Raw genomic sequence first — 23,242 nt, forward strand, 5'->3', positions numbered from 1 at the left:
TCCAAAACTGTTGGGCACTGGCTAAGCCAAAGAGGGTATCGCTTACATCTCACTCTGGTAATGCCACTAATAAATCTTTCCCCCATGTTTGACCAGTAGACCCAGGAATAAAATTACAAATCTCAGACCCTCCCTTCTCATCTCTCAAGTGTGCAGACATTTGTGCTTAGGTTTTCATCTCTGTACTCCACAGAGAGTACTTTAAAAGGGCAGTATTTGGCATCTTCCTTTCCCAAAGACTTGGAATAAAGCAGCAACTTACCCCAGGGGCACAGGGCAGGATCCAAAAGAACACTTGGTGTTCTACAAACACGCAACAAAACATTTCCTTGCTCCAAAAGAACTTATCAAGTAAGTAGAAGACATGCAGAGCGTGAACCAGAGAGAAGTAGGAGAAAGTAAGGCAGCCCAAGGTCACTACAGAATGCTCTCCTGGCCTGTTCAAGTCCTGAACCTAACATTGAGGCCTTTTCATTTGTCTGCTGGGATAAAGATTTATTTTTCTTTATGCTTTTTGCTCCCATCTATTTAATCTATCCCTCTCCCATTACTTTTTTCTAGTGCAAAAGTTAAACAATAGTGAAATTGCTACATGTCTGATGAACAACAGGAATAATGGTCACAAACAGAAGCTGAGTATTTCTTCTTTTTGCCTCTGCATTCCCAGTGTCCAGGTGTTCTGTTCATCACAGGAGACAAACACACCTCTGTCACAGCTTCACCAACTCGTGCATCAGACCTGTGCTCTGCATCCCATTAGAAGCTCAAATGAAATAAAAATAAGTGTTCCTCCACATTGTGCTTCTTTTTTAATCCTGTTTGTGGTAGGCACAGACCAGTGACAACTGTCACTGATGAGCTTCATCCCACAAGGCACATATTTGGGAGGACTGCCGGGAAGTGGCTAGAAGAGGTCACATTAGGTAAAGGTACTTCAAGTACAGAACTATACTTTTTCCACTTGCTACTCTTCTGGCTTGCAGGACGGACTCCAATGTGGTGAAATTTCAAAATTTTGGCTGATGTTTTCCCTGAAAAATTAATATTTGTATATTTCTACATAGAAATAAATTCAGGGGTGTTTTTCAGAAAGCATTTTCTGGCAACCTTTTAAAACCTTTTTTTTTTTAATAAGAATATGTAATTACTAGTTATTTCTGAAAAACATTATCATAATACCTACTGGCAACACCTCTTCCCTAAAAATTATGCCCCCCCTTTTTTGTTTACATTTTAAAACATAAGACAGAACAACTAAACTGAGCACAAAGAAGCACATTTAGTGTCTTAATTCTAACAGCAGAAACTGCATTTGCAAGGTTTGACAATAGTCCAAAGATTCTACTTTTAGAAGCGTTAAATCCTAAGAAGTGTAAACAGATTGCTGCAAAATAAACAAATGTGATACGAGGAAAATACTGAATACGTTACGACTTTCTTTAAATACTTAAGACTTGTTTTCCAGGAAGCACCATCTTTTCTCACTGAGCAAAATAAGGAAAAAACAGTCTCAGTGGAAGTTTCCACTCTCCTGGCCATCATCCTGATCATCTGTTCCGAATACACACAAGGCCAAAATTTCCTGTTTTTAAACTATTGTCACCATTTTCTAGTCTTGTGCTGTCGATTCTAACTTTAGCTTGTTAAATAAACAAAAGAAAACACTGAAAATACAGCAGAACAATACTTCCACACAGATTTACTGTGAGCAGTGTTTCATAACTGACATTTCAGCATGTGAATTAGTCTCCCAGCCTTACACCGCTAATTAAAGCGTCAAAAAGGTGCAAAATACAATTCAGACAACACCACTAACTGCTGCTTTATTTTGTGAATATGAAACTAACTGAATATTTTCATAGTCCTTTCCATTTTGCATAGGGGCTCTTGGGTTGGGGGAGGGGGTTTGTCCCCCACCTTTTTTTCCTTTTAAAGCGTTATGCCTAATCCCCGTGTTAACTGTGCAGCCAGGTCTGTATCATCTACTTCACATTAAACTCATCCTTGTTATGACTTCAATAAAAACTTAATTTTCTGCAGTATGTCAGAAATTTTCTAATGGCAAGGACAAATTCCTCTCTGCCACACTCTGGCACATGAGAGAATTATCATCTCCTCCAAAAATAAGGAGAACCAATTCTGAGAGCTATATAGAGCAATAAAGCAGGAGATCTGCAGCAGAGTCAGGACCTGAGACCTCATTTCACTGTCTCCAAGCTAGGACCAGTGACCAGATCATCCCTCTATATTCCTATGTCATCTTATCCACTTCTTGTGCCTATAAATATTCGGTTGTTTCTGATCACTTGCAAACTCACCTTTTCACTTCTAGTTCTACTTCACAACACCCACCCTGCGTGGCTAAGACATAACTCCCTAACAGCGTTGCAAGCAACATATTCCCTATCACAGATAGCTTTGCCATCTCCTCTCACTGCTTTGTCAGCAATGAAAGCATAACGCTTGTCATGGCACGACGCTTGTCACGGCATAAGGAGAAGTATATTGTTGCAGGTCCCCTACCCATACATCTACATGGTCCTTGGTTTGCTGCCCTGCTTCTCAGAACGTTTCCAAAACTTGATCTTTTCCTCTCTGATCACAAGCATGTTCTGATCATCTCCCTCTCTAGCCTTTCCCATACCCATTCTATTTAAAATGATACTGCCAGGACAATACCCCTTCTCTCATTCTGATCACATCATCTTCTGTTTTAGAGTTCTCCATTTATTGACTTGCTTTATTGCAGTTTTGAGCCTCTTTTCCTATTTTCAGGCTGCTGCTGCTTTGGAAAGTCAATGCACTTACTTGACCCCCTCCCCCTTGCAAGTCACCTCCTATATTACTTTGCTCTACCACCAATACTAGATTTGGTTCATTTTTCTTTCTCTCCCACTTCTCTCATCTTTCTTCAACTTCTGAAGGCTCCCTGAATCAATAAGCAAGGGCATGACTTCTTTTTCCTTCAGATTCCTCCTAAAGATCAGTCTCTTTGATAGTACTTACAATCACCCAACCAAATTACAAATTGGCTTTGCATCAGATGGATTTATTTGAAAAGTAATGTTTTTATGTATTCATCAGACAAAGGTTTGTTTGTTGTTTTTTTTTAAAAGTTGCTTCAGTCTTTTCATCAGCTCTTAATTAGAAGTCACTTCCCCCCACAAGTCTTAATCTAAGAAAGCAAAACATTCAGGGTAGGTTCTGCCCTTTTATTTAAAGTGTCTGTACATTACTTATCACAAGGATTACCACAATGCTGACAAGGCCCCCTTAACAAGACAAGCCAGAGACAACACCAGCTGTGCTGTTTGACTCGAGTTCCACTATCATTAGCTCACGGGCATACATTGTGACAAGTTGCATGAGAGCAATGCACAGAAAAATAAAAAACCAAAAGTAAGATTTATAAAGACACAATAAATCCCAAACTGAAAGGCCAAGCCTACACTCCGTTGATATCAACAGCTGCTTTCCCACTAATGGCTGGGGATTAAATACGTCACCATATATTTTTGTCTATTCATTTCTCATTTCAAAGGCGGACAGTCATTTTGAAGTGGTATTTGTAACAAGGTGTGAAAAATCCCCATTCTTCCAGATTACAAACCCAGTGCTTTTTGTAGTATTTTGTACAGATTCACAGTTTCCCTTGTTTTTTTCCTTCTTGTCTGTGTAGATATCTATCTTCATCATCTGTGAAAGGCTTATATACAAGGATAAGTAAGACACTAGAACTACGTAAAAACATGCATTTCCTGACACTCTTTTAGATCCTTTAAAGGACACTGCAGTTTCAACAAAGATACAGGACATGCTTCACTGCTTCAAGTTTAGATCGCTCAAGCAGCATGCAAAACCAGAGACTTCTACAGACGACAGAGGCCAGGCATTCTGCACCTCATCTCTTCAACAAAATATTCATAGGCTTCAATACTGCATTTCATACTCCCCATAAAAGAAAGGGGATTTGAGCTACAGAAGCAGCAGTTTCTCCAACTTCAATAGGGAATGATAAATTAAGGGGTATTTAGCAATGAATTAAGGGGGACAGTGCAAAGATGCCCCATAATTTCTACAACTTGCCTCCCAACTAACTAGCCTGGTTTAACCCACTAGTTGTACGCATTATGAAAGAAGCTCCTACACATCCATTAACACACATGAAAAAGCCTCCAAAGGAAATTCCAGGCAATGTTTTAAATAATCCCCACAAATTAAATTTAGGACATGTTGACACTCCATCCTTATCCATTCTTTGGGAGAGCAAGGCTGTACACTAGCTGACATTTTTGCAAATCAAGTATCTGTAGGCCAAAGCAGGAACCTCTTCTGTAAATGAGTCAGCTACTATTACAGCAATGAAAGGACCAAAACTTACTCAAGCCGCTTCACTCAGGCTCAGTAAAGGGAAAGCTAAAGGAAATCTATTGTTCTGCCAAGGTATTACAGGGAGAATCAACAAAGTACTTTTTAAATGCTGTGAGGCTTCACAAGGAATTCCTTATTGTAGGAAAAGGGAAGAATTAGGAAGGACATGCTCAGTGTTTACATTTTAAGACCAAAATTATTAGCTTTTCCATTACAAATCACCTAATCTGCAACATGAATGAACCAAGTGTGCGGATATGGCAGGAAGAGCTGCTAAGAAAAGTAAAAGCTAAGGTAAAGTAAGAGTCTGCATTGTATCTGATATATAAATTCTCACTTTACATGACTGAGAATTTTTACCAACTAGGCTCAGTGGAGTTTTTTTCTGAACAGAACTGATCAGAGAAGAGTTAATTTCAAAATAAACAAGCACAAAGTCAAAATTCTTTGCAAGACATTTTGATATATAAATTGCTTTTACTATGTTAATTAAGCTGAGTTTCTACAGTAACAAAATATTGGTTTTCCAACACTGCAAACAATACACTTATAGATTCAAATAACTCACCGGTAGTAACAAAATGGTTAAGAAATTTAAAAACCACCTAGATCGCATACCAATAGCAAACCTAACTACATACCCGCACAGTTGAAAATTAAGATGCTTTAGTATAATTACTTTGATTAGTTTAAAAAAACGTTCCTCTTGCTCTCATCAACTCACAAAAGTTTTTTACTGTTTCCTAGGCTGTAGCAGTACCCTCATACCATATATCATTAGGATCAACAGCTTTGTAGAATTTTACCACCACAACCAATTTTCTTTTTTCTCCCCACCCCAGAGCAATCTTGTGAATGAAGATTTGTTCTGAAATCAAATCCTTCGAACGGCACTGCTGCAATTGCTTACCGCAAAGGCTGCGTTGCCCCACCGGAGGAACCCGAGTGCCAGGAACCAAGCCCCGGTCAGCCAGCGACTGCTCACAGCAACTCACCACAAGCCTCCCTGTTGACAAAACTGAAGCACTCGATCTAGTGTTTTAACAGCAAAGAAATTACAGATGTTTCTTGAATAATGATACAGATATTAAGATAAACTAAGTGTTTGAGGGCTGTATTAACACACCTACGCATGCCCACGTACGCCTGTTACAAACTGAAGCGATACATCACAGAGCTTCTACCTGCACTTCATGGCATTTTTTTTGTTTCTTTGAGTTTGTGATACAAGTGAATAAACAGGTAGAGGTTTAGGCTCATGCTTCAGAAACAGAATTTACCAAGTCAATTTGTAAATCAAAACAAAAGCTACACCTCTTTTTGAATAAAAAACTTTTCCAAGCAAAAAGATAACTTTCTTTAAGGAAGCCCCTGTTCACTTACTCCAATTAATTCTCCACATACCTAAGTCACAAAGCAGAAAAGTAAACATCTAGAATATTTTTTGTTTTTTCCTAGTTTACCTCTTCAAGTCTTCAGAAAATCTAAGCAATGTCCTGGCCATTTCTGTAGTTGTGTCTACCCCAAAATAAGCAAAGCTTTCTTTTTCCTGCCGGCTTCCCACCTCACTCTACACCACCCTATCCTCATAACCTTTGACCAACAGGAAGCAGACACAATGGACTGAAAATAACAGCAATTGTAAGATTTCAAATTATTTAATACGTGAGGGGTGGGCTTAAGATTTGAAAAACTTCCCTTGCTTTGGTTTTTCAACAGTTGCTTGAAACACGTGTTATCTACATAGAATTACAACATTTGTTAGAAATCTGAGGTTGAATGAGGCTAAAAAACAAACACACTATGAAGAGCACAGAGGTACAAATTCTTGCATATGCTGAGATTCTGCATTTAAGTCATAGTCGTTAGGCTATTACAGACAAAGAACTTAATTTTCAAACAGTGTAAACAATAGCAGTATAAGTTTCTTACAGCATTATGTCTTTCCCTCCCCCCCCCCCCCCCCCCAAATATTCTTATTTATCTAAGCTTTTAGGTCAGGAATAGGTATATGTCCCATTCAATAATATGACATTCTGGTAAGAAATGTAACCAGCAGTCCATTTAAACACAGCAGTTAAAGATATTAAAAAATGTCGTGGTGGAAAGTCACAGAATAATTTGCTAATACAGAAAAGACCTTTGCTAATTCTAAGTAGCTGACATGCACTTTGCAACGCAGCAGGAAGGATCTTTATCTTCTCCTCATGTAAAGCCTAAGTAATGACCCCATATAGATCTTCATTATGAGGAAAAAAATTAATGTGCTTTAAATTGTATTAATATCCTGGCATGAACACTTGAGGGTTACAGATTCCAAAGTCCAGATAGGCAAATAAAGCATCTCTTTTTATTACTTTTAATGGGGTTTTTTGTGTCACACCCCAAGTACCAGCTGATTATTATTTTGCAAACCCACAATCACCTCCTGTCTCCGTCATCCCTCCCCCAAAGCCCTCAGGTTCCTCCTTTGTGGTTACACGACAACACATATGGGTCACGATGATAAGAGCAGAATGAACTAACTCAAAGAGGGACTCACCTCTTGTATAAGAACTATACTGTGTTTTCTGGAGAAGATAATAGAGGGGGATAAAGAGACAGTGTCATTTTTACACAGACCCCTTGTCTTGAACACCAGATGACTAAATCAAAGGTTCTTCTACAATCACAAAAGCTGGTAATGTCCTCTGCCATGTAAATGCCAAGCAAAACTTCAGGCTAGGAGTATTACAGCAGAATAGTTACAAGCACACCAAAATGCAAGGATATAATAAAGTTCCAACATAATTTTGAGTACGTTTGCTGCCCCATGCACACACTTTATCAAGCATTCACTGTACCTCTATTGCACATTAGGCACTGCTGGATTTTAGAAGCATTTTAATCATGTTACATTAGAAATATTCTTTTCTTGGCAGAGGAAGCTCAGGCACTGCATTTCTACAGGATAAGACTGGATCTAGCTTGTCAATGCAGTATTTCATTAACGTCTGGAGGTGCTCAAAATAACTACAGAGAAGCCCCTCATGATATATTTCAGCACAGTATCCACAACAACTTCCAAATATAAGATGTCTATATTGCGCATGAGCAAGCTTTTGAGCATAGCAGCAGAAGCCACCACTGACACATTATAATAGCAGTTTGAAGCACAAATGGTTCAGCAAGGAGAGTAAATACAAGGTTCTCTGCAAGCTTGCAGTTTAAGAGTCCCTTGAAACCACTTTGTCTGCTAATAGGATCCTCCTTTTCCCTTCCCCCATTTCAAGACACAACCTGATGCCATCACACCAAGGAATAACAGAGAAAGGATATCCTGCCTAGATTTTCCATTATACAGATCAAATCATCAATCCAGAAAGATCTTTGCTTACACATAGGATAAAAAGAAGATGCTTCCAACTGATAAACCCTGAGAGGAAGCAAGGTTGGCTCCATGACTATTTTTAAGTAGCTAGCATTCACACAATGGCCTAAAATTAATGGCCAACCCCCAGGGTCCATGAAGCCTTAATTTAAAAAAAAAAAAAAGTTAAAGAGTTAGCATATTTGAAAGGGGGGGGGAAATTAAAACAAAAGAACTAGAAGGTGGCAGATATAATCATGCTTCTTCCCAGACTCACCTTGATTAAGTTTGCATGTTTAGTTTAAGTAAGTGAAAAGATCGGAAGCTTTATGTAGTTTTCTCTAAAAATGAAATATTTCTTTCAACAGTTATTGGGAGAAATCTTACTTCAAAGCTCTTGCCATTTTGACTAATACTCTTTTGCTGTAAGTATCATATGACATAAAGTAAGTAAACACAGAAAAATAAGAATATCATTAAATAAGGAACTTGTTTCTCAGCCCTAATTTCCAAGGACAGCTACCACAGCTATGCTGCAGCTCCCAGCTGAACAGCTCCCTACATCTCACCACCTAACAGACAAAGGGAATTTAGTTTACCAAATGGCCAGCGTTTCACATTGAGCTCAGTTACAAGCATCCCACATCTAAGGCTTCATCTAAGCATGAAAGAAAAGTCATGCTTTGTGCATCTGGACAGATGATGAATACAAACATCTTTGGTATCATCTAAGGATAATTAATTTAAATGGCATCATTTCAACATTATATGCAATTCTCATGCCAGGCATTTCTTTGGATAAAGAACAAGATGAGGCAAAAGGCCCTTTTAAGAGCACCTTTGTAATCTAGGAAATGCCCAGAAACTCAAGACATTTTAAATGTCACCATTCATCTCTACCTTTTAGTGATACGAAGGATTTCTTCTTACAAGCATTTATCCTTTTAGAGGTTTGCTGTTGTTGTTCTTTTTAATAACAGCATCCTTCTGATAAGTAGCTAAGAGAATCATGGAAAATAAAAATTGCCTAGGATTTCTGATCTCACCACAAACTATTCCCCTCCTCCTCTGTGCACTAGACAAAAAGCAAACAATTAGCCTGCTGTTTGCTCAGTAAAGTCAGATTGTTCATTTCTTTATTTGTATCAGATCGTATCATGGAATAGATAAAAGCATTAAAAATACATTAAACAGAAAAAATAATTCTATCATTAAACCATGAACACTGCTATGAGAACTTAAACCCCATCAGATTTTTATTATTTATTTTGTAGTTTTGAGCATATTCAAGTGTTACAGTCCCTTTACCTTACCTGGCTTGCAAAGTACTTCATATTTTTAAGCTCTTTGACATGAAAAGGAAGCACTGCATTATCCAACTGCTTTTTACACCTTTTTGTGGGAGTTTCATAACTAGTTTCACTTACTATAAAAATGTTTAATTTTTAACTTACAGGCAGCAAAGGAACTCTAAAACTGGATGCCTTGTTACTTTATTTATTGGCTCTCTATACATCTAAATGGCAACTACTTTGTTTACTGACTGGAAGCTCTTACCACTGCCAGCACTTCAGGAACAATGTAACTGTGGAAAGGGGAAAACATGTTTTTCTACATTTTGTTTGTCATCTAACAGAATTATAGGGTACACATGTACCAATTTGAAAATATTTTTAATAGCTAGTAACCTCAAATGGATAAAACAACCTACATCAGCAGGTACTCTGTCTGAACTCATAACTTAACCCTTTTCATTCTGGAGCTATTTATGAGTAATAACAACTGCCAAGTTTGCTATATCACTGATTATTTTTCAATATCTGTATCACAATGACAGTGAAAAAGTGTATTCTATGTCTAAAGATGGTCTCTTTTAATACTTAAAATGGGAAGAACTTTGGGGCAACAGCAAGAGGCATGAAATCAGAAGCAGTATGTAGTATCTTGTACAAAATATTCCAACTCTTAAAAATATATATATATCACAACACTATTTATCTGAACCCAGTAAGATACACAACTGATTTAATTTGACTTTAAATACAGATGTTAAAAAATATAAATATGCCACTATAACAACATATCAAACTTCACGCAAAAAAAGGAAGCTTCTCATTTTCCCCACCACTTATAGTGGCATCCAAAGTTTTTCCTCCCCTAGGGAATTGCCACCTGTATTGGATTGTGTGACAAGGATTCACTTGGCTGTGAGGCACAGCAAGGTGAGGGGGATGTTGTTAGCCAGGCCAGGTGCTGCTCGCCAGGTCCTCTGAGCACGCCTCCCTCCTGCTCACTGGCACTGCCAGTGGTCCCGACATAAGAGAGGACACAGTGTTCTGTTTCAAATAGGTGAGATTTCACAGAGGAGCGCACTTTTACATCCAACACCAGGTCTCACACAGGTTTCCTAAGCTGTCGTTAACTCTCAATGCTAAACAGATGTGAGACACATATTGAGGTCTCCAAGTGAATGGCTCCCTTACTTCCACAGACAATCATCTACCCTCCCTCCCAGACCTAAAAGACTAAAAAAAAAAAAACCAAACCAGGAAAAAAAAAATGAAATAGCTACTCTGAGCAATACTCAGCTGACCTGTCCATTTGAACACGTTGGTTTTGCCTCTGCTGCAAGCCTCTTCCTTCTAGAAAGCTGCAGAGCTGAAGCTGCTTATTCACAATGTGAATCGTGACAGAACTGGTAAGACCAATAACAGCAATGTCAAACTATAATTTTAGCAATTGCTGATGTAGAACGATTTTGTCTTCGCAGTCGGCGACAGCGAAGACACGACACCTGTTAATGTCACATTATTTGTACTGCCACAGACAGCTCCCTGTCAGGCAGGTGCCACTTCACTGAAGCTACTACATGATTTGAGAGCACTCGTTTTTCTTGATAGGCAGGGAGGCCAAAGACTGAGCGATACGGGAAGAAATATACTCTCACTTTTGATAACAGTCTGACATGCCAGAGTAGGGGGAGTGTCCATTCTTACTCTCCGTTATAAAAATTTTCAGAGAAAATAGGACAGATGTCAGCAGATTGGGCAAGTCATCTCAGATTTTACTAAGGCAAAATTTTATCACTGCACAGTGAAGATCAGAAGATTTTGAGGATGGGATGATAAAGCAAAAGTGTTTAAATTTTAGTATCACTTGGCTTTGGTTCAAAAATGTGCATTGCCTTTTTTCGTTTCAGAAGCTATAAACTTTAAAACATGAGGCCCCATTGCACGTTAAGATACTAAATACTGCTAGGACCGCTCACATCAGCTACTGATGGAAGCCATCCAAACTCTTTCAATCCAGAGGAAAATTATTTTGGCGATCAAAGTCACTGAAACAAAGTAACAATAAAGAGCACCTACACCAAAGTCTTGGCACCTTAACGAAAATATGCTGATCAATCAAATTGTCTGCTACTTTGTGACTCATAAATAAGCATATTAATTGCATGCTTTCCACCACTCAACTCTGCTCAAATACTTTAATAAAAGCATAGGCAAACAGTTTAATAGTTTGCTATACTATGAATACCCTCCCCACAGTGGCAAGGATAGATTATTTTCTGCAATAACACGTGCTTGAACTAGACATACAAATTAAACACCTTCTGTCTGAGCAAGGTGATGACGGCATGTGATGCTGCTTGGAGGAAAAGCTATAGCTGAACTTCTCTGAGCATGTAAAAGAGGTATCACGCTGACAGAATTGATAAAATTCCCATAGAATGTTAAGAGAAGTTTCAGTGATTTTATCTGACACACCAGAAATTAGCTGACAGGGTAGAGACGCATACACAAATGACTGCTTTCTCCTTTGATTCACAATATTTAGATTGTTATTTCCAGCCCAGGTTAAACAAATTGGTGTTATGATACTATTGTTAGGCTAGATGTATAAACACACTCATGCACTTTTGGAGGCAGGCCAGCCAGCTCAACAAACAGATTACAAAAGAAACAGCGAAGAGGTAGAACATAAGCTGCTGCTTTGCTGCCACTGGGCTGTTATGGAAAGGGAGCAGGGGGTGGGAAGGAAAAAAACAGCACAGAACAGCGGAGCAAAATATGTTGTGAACACGCTATTTTAAGAAGTGTAGAAGGTTTCTTTAAAAAAAAAAAAAAGGCTCAAGAGTTGGTTCATACTCAGCAAAATAACTCCTGAACATTTCACACAGAGACAGAGACATCAAGCAGTTTCAGTCAGCATGCTTAACTCAAGGTACAAAAAGCAGAAGAAACACTGGATATAGGTTTGTTACAGTGAAAGGAAAATTAGTACTCAAAGCACAAATCACCATCAGCAAAATTTTACGTGGTAAATAAAACGACTTGTTTTCTTTATGAACAAAAAATAAGGACAAAAATGTACCTTCTGAGTAGTCCAGGTCTCCCACTTAGTCTCTAATGAGAGGGGCCGAGCCTTAGCCCCCCCCCATCTGCAACAGCTCGGACACTTGACCCTAATTCTTCATTCTACCCAACATTTCTCTTAAAAAAAATTTTTTTTTTTCTCCTCATTTCAATCAAAGGGAGGTGTTTTGAGGCAGGTTATTTACAGTTGTTTACCAGGGCACTCAGTTTACAGGTACAGCGTTGAAAGCAAGTATAGATGAACCAACAGAGATTATGGGTTTTTCAGATATTACAACCAGGCAGAAAAAGAGTTATGACATTTAAATAAGAAAGGCAGAGTAACAAATACAATCATGGATTAATCTCCCTAGTTTACACTCTGTCTTGGTGCACCTGAAGTCACTTATCTGTTCCAGCAGCTAACAAGGTTGAAATACCATCCCTGCGAGTTCCTTTTCTAAGTGGACCTAACACGCAGAGAGAAGAAAACCTCATGAAGAAGTAAAGCCAGTAACTCATGACCTTTGAAAAGGGCCTTGTGATATTTCTCATTTATGATTTGCTCTCCTCTGTTCACAGCAGATGCTCTGGAAAGAGTAAGCTGGGTTGCAGTCATAACCACAAAGGAGGTTTCTATTTTCATAATCAAAGCACTTGCTTTGTTTCACTGGAAATACTCCCTAAGTTTAAATTCTGTTTAGAACAGGTCATTCGCCAGCAAAATACCAAGCGTACCGAGGCCTTGCTTTGCCCATAAAGTAAAGTAACTGCAAAGTAGTGTCATTAACTGAGTACCAGGAGACCTTGAGATAGTTCAACTCAGCCAGCACACTTGGAGAGCAAGTTAAAGTTGAGATTAAAAGCATCTTCATACCTATACATAACAGATATTGTAATAGTCAAGTAATTCACTTCAGTCTACTATACAGAAAGATATACTTAACTACACAAAAATAACATTTTGTGACTGGTTTAGAAGGGAGAAACCCACAATAAGCAAATGTATAGTGCTTGCCAGTTCATTTAGTTTCTTAAGCATTTAGTATTTGATGAAACTCAACTTGGTTTTGCATATAAATTATTGGCCCGCCCCTTATTTGCCTATCACTGATAGCCAGTATAACCTTGAATTTTAAAATCAAATGAGATGATGGCATAACTCAATAACAGGAGACCCTTTACTAAACTAGGAAAATTAAACCTGAAAACTTGGTTTGTACTTGCTCTGCTGATCACATTTCACAGAATATTGTTGCCTATAACCCATTAGTAACTTGTGCAAGTTTGTATTATTTTTTGTCAAATACATATGAAAGAACATTCTCTTCGCTGTGTGCATATTTCCCCACTTCTTCACATGCTGGAACACGTCTTTGTTGTTGTGGTTTTTTGGTTGGTTTTGGGGGGTTTTGTTTGTTTGTTTGGGTTTTGGGTTTATTTGGGGTTTTTTTGACACCAGATCTGAAATAGCTCTTAGACAAAGATCACTTCCTTGCAGAACTGCTGAATAAATAGACCACATTTGACAGAGCTCAGAAGATATTACATGACTAGGGTTCCCTTGCCAAAACAAGAGAGTATCTGTGCTTTTGTCTCACTGGATGTGCGTATGTGCTTATTAACGTCATACAGTACTTTCTCTAAGCAAGAGAAATGGACCAACTGCTTACAACATGCAATAGAAATTAGAAACGTTTCTTCTGTTTGCACCACCCCCCCGCCCGCTGTCCCCAACAGATTAACTTGGCTACTCTTTATTACAGAAAAAAACAACTATACGGCAACAGTAGCTACTGCCAGTCTCAGAATAGTAGTCTTGACCTTCCAAAATTCTGTTCTAGTAACCCTTGCATTACAAATACTGTAACATCGGAGTCCCAGAATTAGAAAGATTTGGTTTTCATTTTAGCTTGCTGCAAAACCAAAGCTCAAGTATACAACTAGTCAAGTATACTACTTTTCATTTGAAATTCAATGTTTTTCAAAGAGCTCCTTAAAACAAATAGCATATGACCAAGTCAGATAGGATTTCTGTATACCACCCGTTCTAGTATGAGCATGTGCTGCCTGCCACACTATTTGTAAACAGGACAGACGAGGATAAGGAGTGCCGCTTACACTACACACCTAGGTCAAGACAAAACCAACCTTCAGAAAAAAAACCAGTTACTTTATAAAAACAGAACTGTGACATGCATTGTGATATTCCTCTTTGTAGGGACACAAGAAGTTACACAAAGCAGAAACATATCCTTTTAACACTCATACTACAGAATTTCACAAAGGACAGCAAAGCATGATAAAACTCAACTAGCACAAGCCTGACACTGACTTTACAAGAAAATGACACCATCATCCAGAATCTTACTTTAAAACACAGAACGATGGAACATCCTTCATCAGTCTCTGGCTGCCGCGACTTTTATCCAGGAGAAAAACCCAGCAAGATCTCCATTTCTGAATCACTCCAAGGAGAGCACTACACTTATTTAGCATCAGTTCCCAACAGCAATACAACTGAAAGCTCTGCAATCTGGTAGACTCAATGAAGGTTTTAATCATCTAATGAGATTACCTCATCCATGTGTGGTTTCACAATGCAGTCTCAATGGTAGACCATTATGCCAGTCCCTTGACATGCAGTATCAATCATGCTAATCGGCTTACTCTGCTATCACTCCCACAGCTAGATGACTGCCATGCACAGAAACCAAAACCGTGAAGAATTTCTACCTCACAGGATAAAAAGAAATTGTGAACAAAGTACTGCCACGACAGTACAGAAAACATTGCTAGCTCCAATCCAAAATTAACATCACTTCTATCCAACAGGTTATGAGCCACGTTCCATTTTTAAAGGGTACATACATGCTATCCTCAACCATAGAAAAGTACAACAGCTCCCTTACGGGGAACATGAAGTTTATGTATAACAATGTACATGCTTGCAGTTAATACATTTCACATTGGAAAAATCACAAAGCTTTATAGAACATCAGTAGCTGCCTTTTCTGAAACACAAGCTTCCCAAGTTATCATCAAACAGAGCTCACAAAACACAGCACACTGGCTGTTTTACTGCTACAAATAAAAACGTTACAGTAACTAACGCCATTCATTTACCAAAGAAAGAAGCATCCAACCTCAAGGTAACATAACACATGTACAAGTAAAACTTGCTCTATTTGACAGATAAGGCTAATGAGAAAAATCTAAATATTAAAACTAAACTTAGCTTATATTTTCTTCTTTGGTTGCAAGGGGAAAAAATAGCCCTGAGTTCTGATGTCTTCCTAGGTAATAGAGGGATCCAGCTGTGGCGCACACAGTTGAGAAAAAGCTAACCACTCTACACAGCTCAAAAGGCAAAGAAAACAAGCCCCTCTAGTATCAGCATTTTATACAAGAGAGTAAGCAGCTTGCCCCAAGAAGCACAAGAATCATGGACAAAAATCTAAGACATATCTGTTAAATTAACACTACCTTACCAAACTGGCTTTACCTCTTATACTTTTCCCAAAGTGTTTGAAAATATTAGTGCTACCAGAATTTCAACACATTTTCATTCAATGCAAGAAAAATCACAAGCATAAACACAGATGTGAACACATAGTTGACAATATGATTTTTTTTAAAGGCTACACATATCTAGACTTGACTGAGGACTCTAAAACAGGTCTCCCTATCCCAAAACATCTTCTCTAGTGTATCCTTTTACCATTAGCTACTTTCGATAACCTGAAGGAAAGGTAATAAATCTCCTTAAATAAAGGAGAGCAGATTAATACATAAGGCTACAATCTTGTCATATTTAGGTTGGAAATACACAGAACCACTTAAAACTTGGCACAAGCTGTAAAAAGCAAGAATCTCAAAAGAAAACACCAAACTAAATAGACAGAAAAACAAAAACCAAAAACACACACACCCACACCTCATGTGAAACACCTTTTCAACCCTGTGGCTGATTATCAGCCCATTTTGCTAGACCAAGTGTCTCCAAACTCTTCTGAAAGCATCTCAATCCAGGATACTAATTTAAAATGGGATTGTAAAAAAGGAAAACCAGCACGACAATCTCGGGGGAAGAAAGAAGTCTTTTGATCTTGTTATCCAAAATTAACAGCCTTGTAAGCCACCGACTCAGTTGGCCCAACTGAAGCCACGATCTGATGCAGGACTCTTGCCTTGCTGAGGAGTCCTTTTTTAGGGAGAAGATACCAAAAGATAACTTTGGCATTTGCCATTCCAGAGAAAATGCATCATATTGTGTTGTACATAATTTGTAAAACACACATAAATTTTCTCCTCTGCTTTTCCACAAGCATACTCAATCCAAGCACTTCAATAACTTCACTTTTTTAATAGGATATCGTATTTGCACATCCCAAGCGAAGGCAAATAGCTCTCCATTTCAAATAAGAAAATAGACCCTTACAAAGAACTAACTTACCCCTGCTACCCAAACGCATACTAACCCTCCAGAAGAGAATATAAAACTAGGTCATGATGATTCTCTTGCCCAGACCTGATTACTTTTATACTGAGTTAACACTTTTTATTTCTCAAACTTCTAAACAAATGAAGGACAAGTTTATGATCAGGAGTAGTCAGCATGGACTTATGAAAGGAAAATCATGCCTGACCAACCTGACAAAATGCCTGGCTTAGGGGAGTATGGGAGAGCAGTAAATTTTCATTATCTTGACTTCAGGAAGGCTTTCAGCACTGTCTCCCATTACATCCTTATACACAAACCCAGTAAAATATGGGTTAGATAAGTGGACAGAAAGGTGGACTAAACTTCCAGGCTCAGAGGCTTACAGTCAGCAGCATGAAGGCCAGGCGTACATCAGTTACTGGTGGCATACCCCAGGCATCAATCCTGGAGCCAATACTGTTGAGTATCTTCACTAACAATGGCACAGAGCATACCCTCAGCAAGTTTGCAGATGATACAAAACTGACAGGAGAGACTGATACACCAGATGGCTGTGTAGGCACTCAGGAGGACCTCAACAGGCTGGAAAAATGGGCCAATAACAACTTAATGAAGTTCAACCACAGGAAATAAAGTCCTACACCTGATGCCTGCTGTTATTCCTCCCAGTGCAGGCTGGGTGACAGCAGCTTTGTAGGGAAGGCCATGGTAGTCAAACTGACTGGCAATGTGCCCTCCCAGCCAAGGCAGCCAACAGCTTCCTGGGCTGAATTAGGCAGAGCATTGCCAGCACATCAAAAGAGGCGATCCTTCCCCTCTACTCAGTCCAGTAAGACACATCTGGAGCTCTGCGTCTAGTTCTGGGCTCTGCAAGAGAGACATGGACATGCTGGAGAAGGTCCAGGGAAAGACTGGGGAAATAATTAGGGGGCTACAGCGTCTTTCATATGAGGAGAGGCTGAGAGAGCTGGGACTGTTTAACCTGGAGAAGAAAAGGATCTTATCCATGCATATAAATACATGGTGGGTGGAAGTGAAGATAACGGAGTCTGACTCTTAGCTGTGCCCAGTAAGAGGACAAGAGGCAATGGGCACAAACCGAAATACAAGAACTCCCATAAGAAAAGCCTTTTTTATTGTGATGATGATTGAACACCGGAGCAGGTTGCCCAGAGAGGTCTCCATCCTTGGAGGTGCTCAAAATCCAACTGGACATGGTGCTGAGCAACTTGCCGTTGCTCTGAGCAAGGGAGTTGGAGCACATCTCCAGAAGTCCCTTCCAGTCTCAGTAATTCTGTGAATATAAAACTACTCAAGCAACTGTCAAACACTGTACTTTCTGACTGTTTTGAAGTTTTATTTTTACCACAAATGCACAAGCTAAAGGACAGTTTCCACAAGCAAAGCCCTTCAAATCCTTTCCCATTTGAAACACCGTCTACTGAGCAAGAGCTTTCTGGAAACAATCAAATCACTTGCTGTTTATGAAGCAATTTTGAATGGCCTGAGACACACCCCAAACAGAGAACACAACTGAAACAGCAAGACAGGTAGACAAGCTACTAAAAACCCGATCTCTCCCCATTTAGAGGTTAAACTTTAATACAGTTTTAAAAAATGCACGAAATCAAAACTCTAGATACAAATCAGCATTGCTTCTTCCACTATTCTGTCAAAATAACCATGCTGATCAAAAGGAGACAAGACAGAGAAGACAAGGAAGAATGTATTTGACTTAGCTTCAAAAAGAAATGAGTAGGAAATAAAAAATAAATCTCTAATAATGTTTTACTCCATCTGAAGTACCAAACATTGACATTAAAAACAGCATTATTACTCTACCACTAGCACAGCACTGAAATCTACCAAGAGAGCAACGTAGGCTCTGTAAGCATGGAACACTGGCAATGCACAAGTGTCTGTGTATAAACTTCTGCACCTTTAATAGACTTAAATATTTAATCCTGTCCCAGCCAGCAACTTAACATTGTTTCCAAATTTGAACAATATTCCAAAAGTCTGCTAAACAGCATTCTGAAACCAAGCTGTTCCTTCCCACCCCCACAAAAAGTTCCTATTGAAAAATATTGAAATGCCTCTCAGGGTCTCTCAGCCTTGCTACTGAAAGATTTAACAGGGGGGAGAGGACAGGGAAAGACATCTTCCTTAAACTAATAATCATCTCATTTTCACTCCTTTTCTTGCACACAGCTCATGACAGATATCCAGGACAAAAAGTCACTAGCACAACTAGTTAAAACATGATTTAACTAAGACAATGCTAAAATGAGAGATGTTAGGCAACCTAAAACTTCGAAATTCATTGGTTGTTCTAGCTGTAATAAGCTCCTGATGTTATTATGTTAGTTTCCATTGGGATCCAAAATGCTAATTAAATGAAAAGTCAAAAAATTATGAGTTGCACTCTCAGTGTGGAAAAAATACCAAAAAGAGATTGACTTTCTATGAAGCTTGTTTTACCGATCATGCCAAGTTTGCTTAATGCCTCTGTCTGATGTTCTATAAAATTGTCATTTAGATAAAAGTAATTCTAAGTCCAGGTAGGAAAGTCATATAAAGTCTGGGGAAATTGCATTACGATGCAAGAGTTCATTTCTAATAGTAGAGTGCAGACTTCATCGGTTTTCTGTCACTCATTTATCAGTGGTATCATTATTCTCCCACAACAGTTTTTGTTATTCACAGCAGAAAGGCACACACTCTCAAACACGCACACTATATTGCTGACTAAACCCAGTCTGGGCATCATACACATATCCAAGTACTTGCTCATAATGGTAAAACACCAGTGAATCACCAACAGTGTTCAGAGGATTTAAAAAAAAAAAAAAGAAAAGAAAAATATGTTGCCCTGGGAAAAAATGTTTATTGAACATATCAAGTCATTATTCGCTTTTCTGCTCATTTTTCTTGAGGATTTGAAATGGGGTAGAGGGTTGGGGAAGAGCAGGAGGTAAGAATTCACTAATGCAGGTGACCTATCATTCAGAATAGACTAAGACTAAACTAAGTAATAGTTGTCTTTTTGACAGAAACTAACAGATTCATGTAGTTCCTGAATTTGTTTATTTCTATTGATCTCCCAGTTCCTAAAATACTTCTCCTAGCACAAGGTATTCTATAAGCATGCTAAAATTGCACAAGCATGTAAGCAACCAGTGAATGGAAAAGAGTGAAAGACAGGAAGAAACTGATTTGCAGCACAGGACGAGCAGGAAACAGGGATTTGTGAACTGCAGTTTTAAAAATAATTAAGAAGAGTTGTCCAATCACTGCCATATACCAAGAAATTATCTCAAGCTGGTATATAAGACCATAACAATGCTTGATGTCTGACTAGCCATTTTGGGTCATAAAAACCACGCTATTTCTGACACATTTCTTGTTGGTCAGAACCTACAGATTGCTCCACACTTCTAACCAAGGCATTGCAATAGGCACAAATGTTGAAAGAAGGTTTTAAGAAATATCTTCCCACCTGACAGTAATTTCTTTCTGACTCCATTATGATGAAGCAGAGTGTGAAGCTGTACTGGAACTTACACCCACAGAAAACTTTAAAGATGAGAAAATGCTTCTGGAGATGGACATTTGACCACATTACGTATGGGATTGGGGTTGTTTGGCTGTTTTTGTAATTTTGCATATTTAAAAGAGTCTGGCCTGGGAAAGTGCAGGTGCTCCTTAGGCCAGCATGCTTTCAAACCTCACCTACAGGATTTACAATGGATGTAGTTGAGAACCACAAACCTCAACGTCTATGCTGTATGGCACCGCCAAGACCACGTCTGTAAAAAGGCGTATCTCAGCCTGCCCTTGCAGTTCCTGTCTAGTATACTGAAAAACCTAAATGAACACCACTAGGCGAGATACACGCACATTTTTATATATATAGGCTGATAAACACACTGTATTCGAACAGCTCAGAGCAAGGAAGCCTGATCACTTCTACTGATATTATTCCCTGACCAACACACTCAGACAGGTGAGCAGTGAACAACCATTATCAGGGGACAGACCATCTGAAGAGAGTAACAGGCTCCAGGGCGTTGTCTTACTAATAGTCAAAATAAAAAGCTGGCCTAGACAAGTCTTCAGAGGCAGCAGAGCTCTAGCAGAATGAACCCTAGACCCAAGATGTTGCTAAGAAGCAACCTGCGATATCTTCTAATCTCTGTAGTGCAGATTCAGGTCTGAAAATAAAGGATAACATCTTTTTTTTGGACTCTGCCTCCTGCCCCTAATTTCTGTTACACATTGTTACACACGGAGATATGGTATGCATACATCAGAAACAACATGATTTTACAATTACATATTACCAACATTTGATAAGACAGTGATTTCAACCATTGTTCCAAGACTACCAAGTAGTAATTTGTTAGCATATGAATTAAAACTACATAAGATTTTATGGTGTAAGTTTATAGTCAAAAAGCAAAACAGAACAGTCTCATTAATTTAACTTGATTAAAAGCACACTTGAAATATTTCACAAAGCATAGTGGGTTTTGTGGAAGAGGGGGAAGTACTAAAGTGCATGCACAAAACAGGAGACAAGACATAGGTGTTGGCAAGCTGTTCCAGGTGCAATGTATCATGGAAGAAATAGTCCTGCAAGAAAAGGGAAAATCGATTAATCAGCCCCAAGAAAGACCTGATGAAATAACTTAGCGTTAGCAAGCGGTAATATACCATGTGTATTTGTGCAAAGCCCTACCTACACAGAACCAGCTTTGCGCCCTCTCCTGCTCTGGAGGGAGATGTGCTGCAGCACACACCTTACCACCTACTGCAAGTACTTCTAGGGTCGCAGTTTTCAGAGGCCATCTGTAGGAAAGCGCTCTCTGTAGATTGCATGTGGCTATATCTTTGATACTTTGTATTCATGATTCTGTCTTAAAAGGGAAAGCAACTTGTATTTATTTATACTTGATCAGAGACACCTCTTAAGATCGTAACGAAAACTCTTGCTCATCCTTCAAGAATCTCCCACCAGCTGTGCATGGGTGCACGCATACTTGCAGACATGTATTTTGAAAGGAGAGGGAGAACAACAATTGATTTCCTGCAATTGTAGCGACCTGTTGTTTTTCCGAGGTGATCTAGAGAACTATCACAATCCCAAGTGTTTACAAGGGGAAAAAGAAACTGTAGTAACTTTGCACAGCATGAGACAGTTGGCCACCTAAGCACGTTATTCTAAACGCAAACTCAAAGCTTCACTACTTTTTCTATAGGGGCTCCCTGTTCCAAATCCTGGAATTGCAAGCTGTAGGACATTAACAAGCATACATTTGAGTTTCAAGCCACTTCAAGTCTGTATGAGGCAACAAACTTATACAAAGTATTTTTAGACTTCCTGCAATCAACTGTCCTCCCAGCATTGCTCAATATGACGCACAGTTGTCTGAATTATGCAGTTGTGCTAACATACGCTCTAATTTTAAAGTTTGATTTCTATGTTTTCCATAAAATAAGTACTGTCAAATTTGCTCACGCAAGAAGTTGAATCACAAGTGATTAAGGGTCATCTAAGCTAAACTATATTGTGTAAATGCTTATTAAATTATACTTATAAAAAGTAATTCATTTTATCTACATAATTGTGTACACTGAACAAAGCACTAGTAATGATCGGGCGTATATAGAAAGAGAGGTGGCTAAATTCTGCACAGTAAGTTTTGCCATTACAGAGTCACACAAGCCTCAAGTTAGTCTCACTTGGAAATAATGTGCATCGTCTGTAAAGGAAAATAAGGAAGAAAATGTTGCCTCAACTTTACAGATCCTGCAAGGCAGAACGGCTGAACTCTTCAAGAATTGTCCTATTTCCTGGCATCGTTCAAAAAATATTCAACAAGTTGCATTGTTTTGAGGAGAAGGAAGAGTTGGGAAACAGGGTGACAGTTTGTAGCATCTAGGCACCTCTATGTCCAAGAAAGGATCAAGTTATAGCTATATCAGTGCATGTATAGCAAGCCAGACAGAAGTACTCCAGTACAAGATGTTCTTGCAAGAAATAACCATGGACAGGGTGATTACTGGAACAACCTAATATTCAGCAGAATTGAGTAACAAATCACTATTTGATGCAGCTCCAGACTATACACTATTATAATAAATACTGTCATTAACCATGATTATGCATTATCTCTAATGAAGAAGCTTCAAATGAAGGAGCTGCAAATTAGCTGTGTCCTACATCTCAGCGCCAACAAAGGAATCTTAGAAGTCTTCTGCTACCAATTTACAAAAATGGGTGAATAAGATCGGTCCAATAAGATGCTGAGGACACTGCTTCCATTAAGAAAACAAAAGATGCCATCAAGATGTGGTGCTGTGATTTTAAACTGTCACTGACATGTTTCTTTTGGACTATGACTGCTCTTGGTGTACTTTAGCACTGTGACAGTCATTTACAGAAGGAACCAATCGCTACTTTTGGCAGCTGCCTCAATTCAGCATTCCCTCATTACTACCATTATTATTAGAATACTAAGCCATAGAAAAATTGATCACACTGTCCCAACTATTCAGAAAAAAATGAAAGTTTCACAGACAAAAGCTGATGCAGACTGAACTACCTTTGATTCAAGGCCCAGCTGAAACTACAATGCAAAAAAAGTATTTAGTTTTAAAGAGTAAGTTTTCACAGCAGTGTCCTGCTAGAAAGAAATCTTAATTCTTTCTGAAGAAAGA

General features: G+C 38.7%; 1 protein-coding gene across 6 annotated transcripts in view; it reads right to left on the reverse strand.

Annotated features, from left to right (window-relative positions):
• GAB1 (GRB2 associated binding protein 1) overlaps nt 1-23,242 on the reverse strand; it is a 102,290-nt gene that overhangs the window by 48,387 nt on the left and 30,661 nt on the right. Inside the window, exon 1 of one of the 6 annotated variants that reach the window (XM_075090497.1) lies at nt 5,835-5,929. The exons of the other annotated variants lie outside the window; for them this stretch is intronic. The gene's annotated coding sequence lies outside the window, so the exon portion shown is untranslated. Of the gene's footprint in view, nt 1-5,834; nt 5,930-23,242 lie in introns of those variants that run through there. 6 annotated transcript variants of the gene reach the window in all.

Source organism: Phalacrocorax aristotelis, chromosome 4 (genome assembly GCF_949628215.1).
Source record: "Phalacrocorax aristotelis chromosome 4, bGulAri2.1, whole genome shotgun sequence".
Taxonomy (NCBI): Eukaryota; Metazoa; Chordata; class Aves; order Suliformes; family Phalacrocoracidae; genus Phalacrocorax; species Phalacrocorax aristotelis.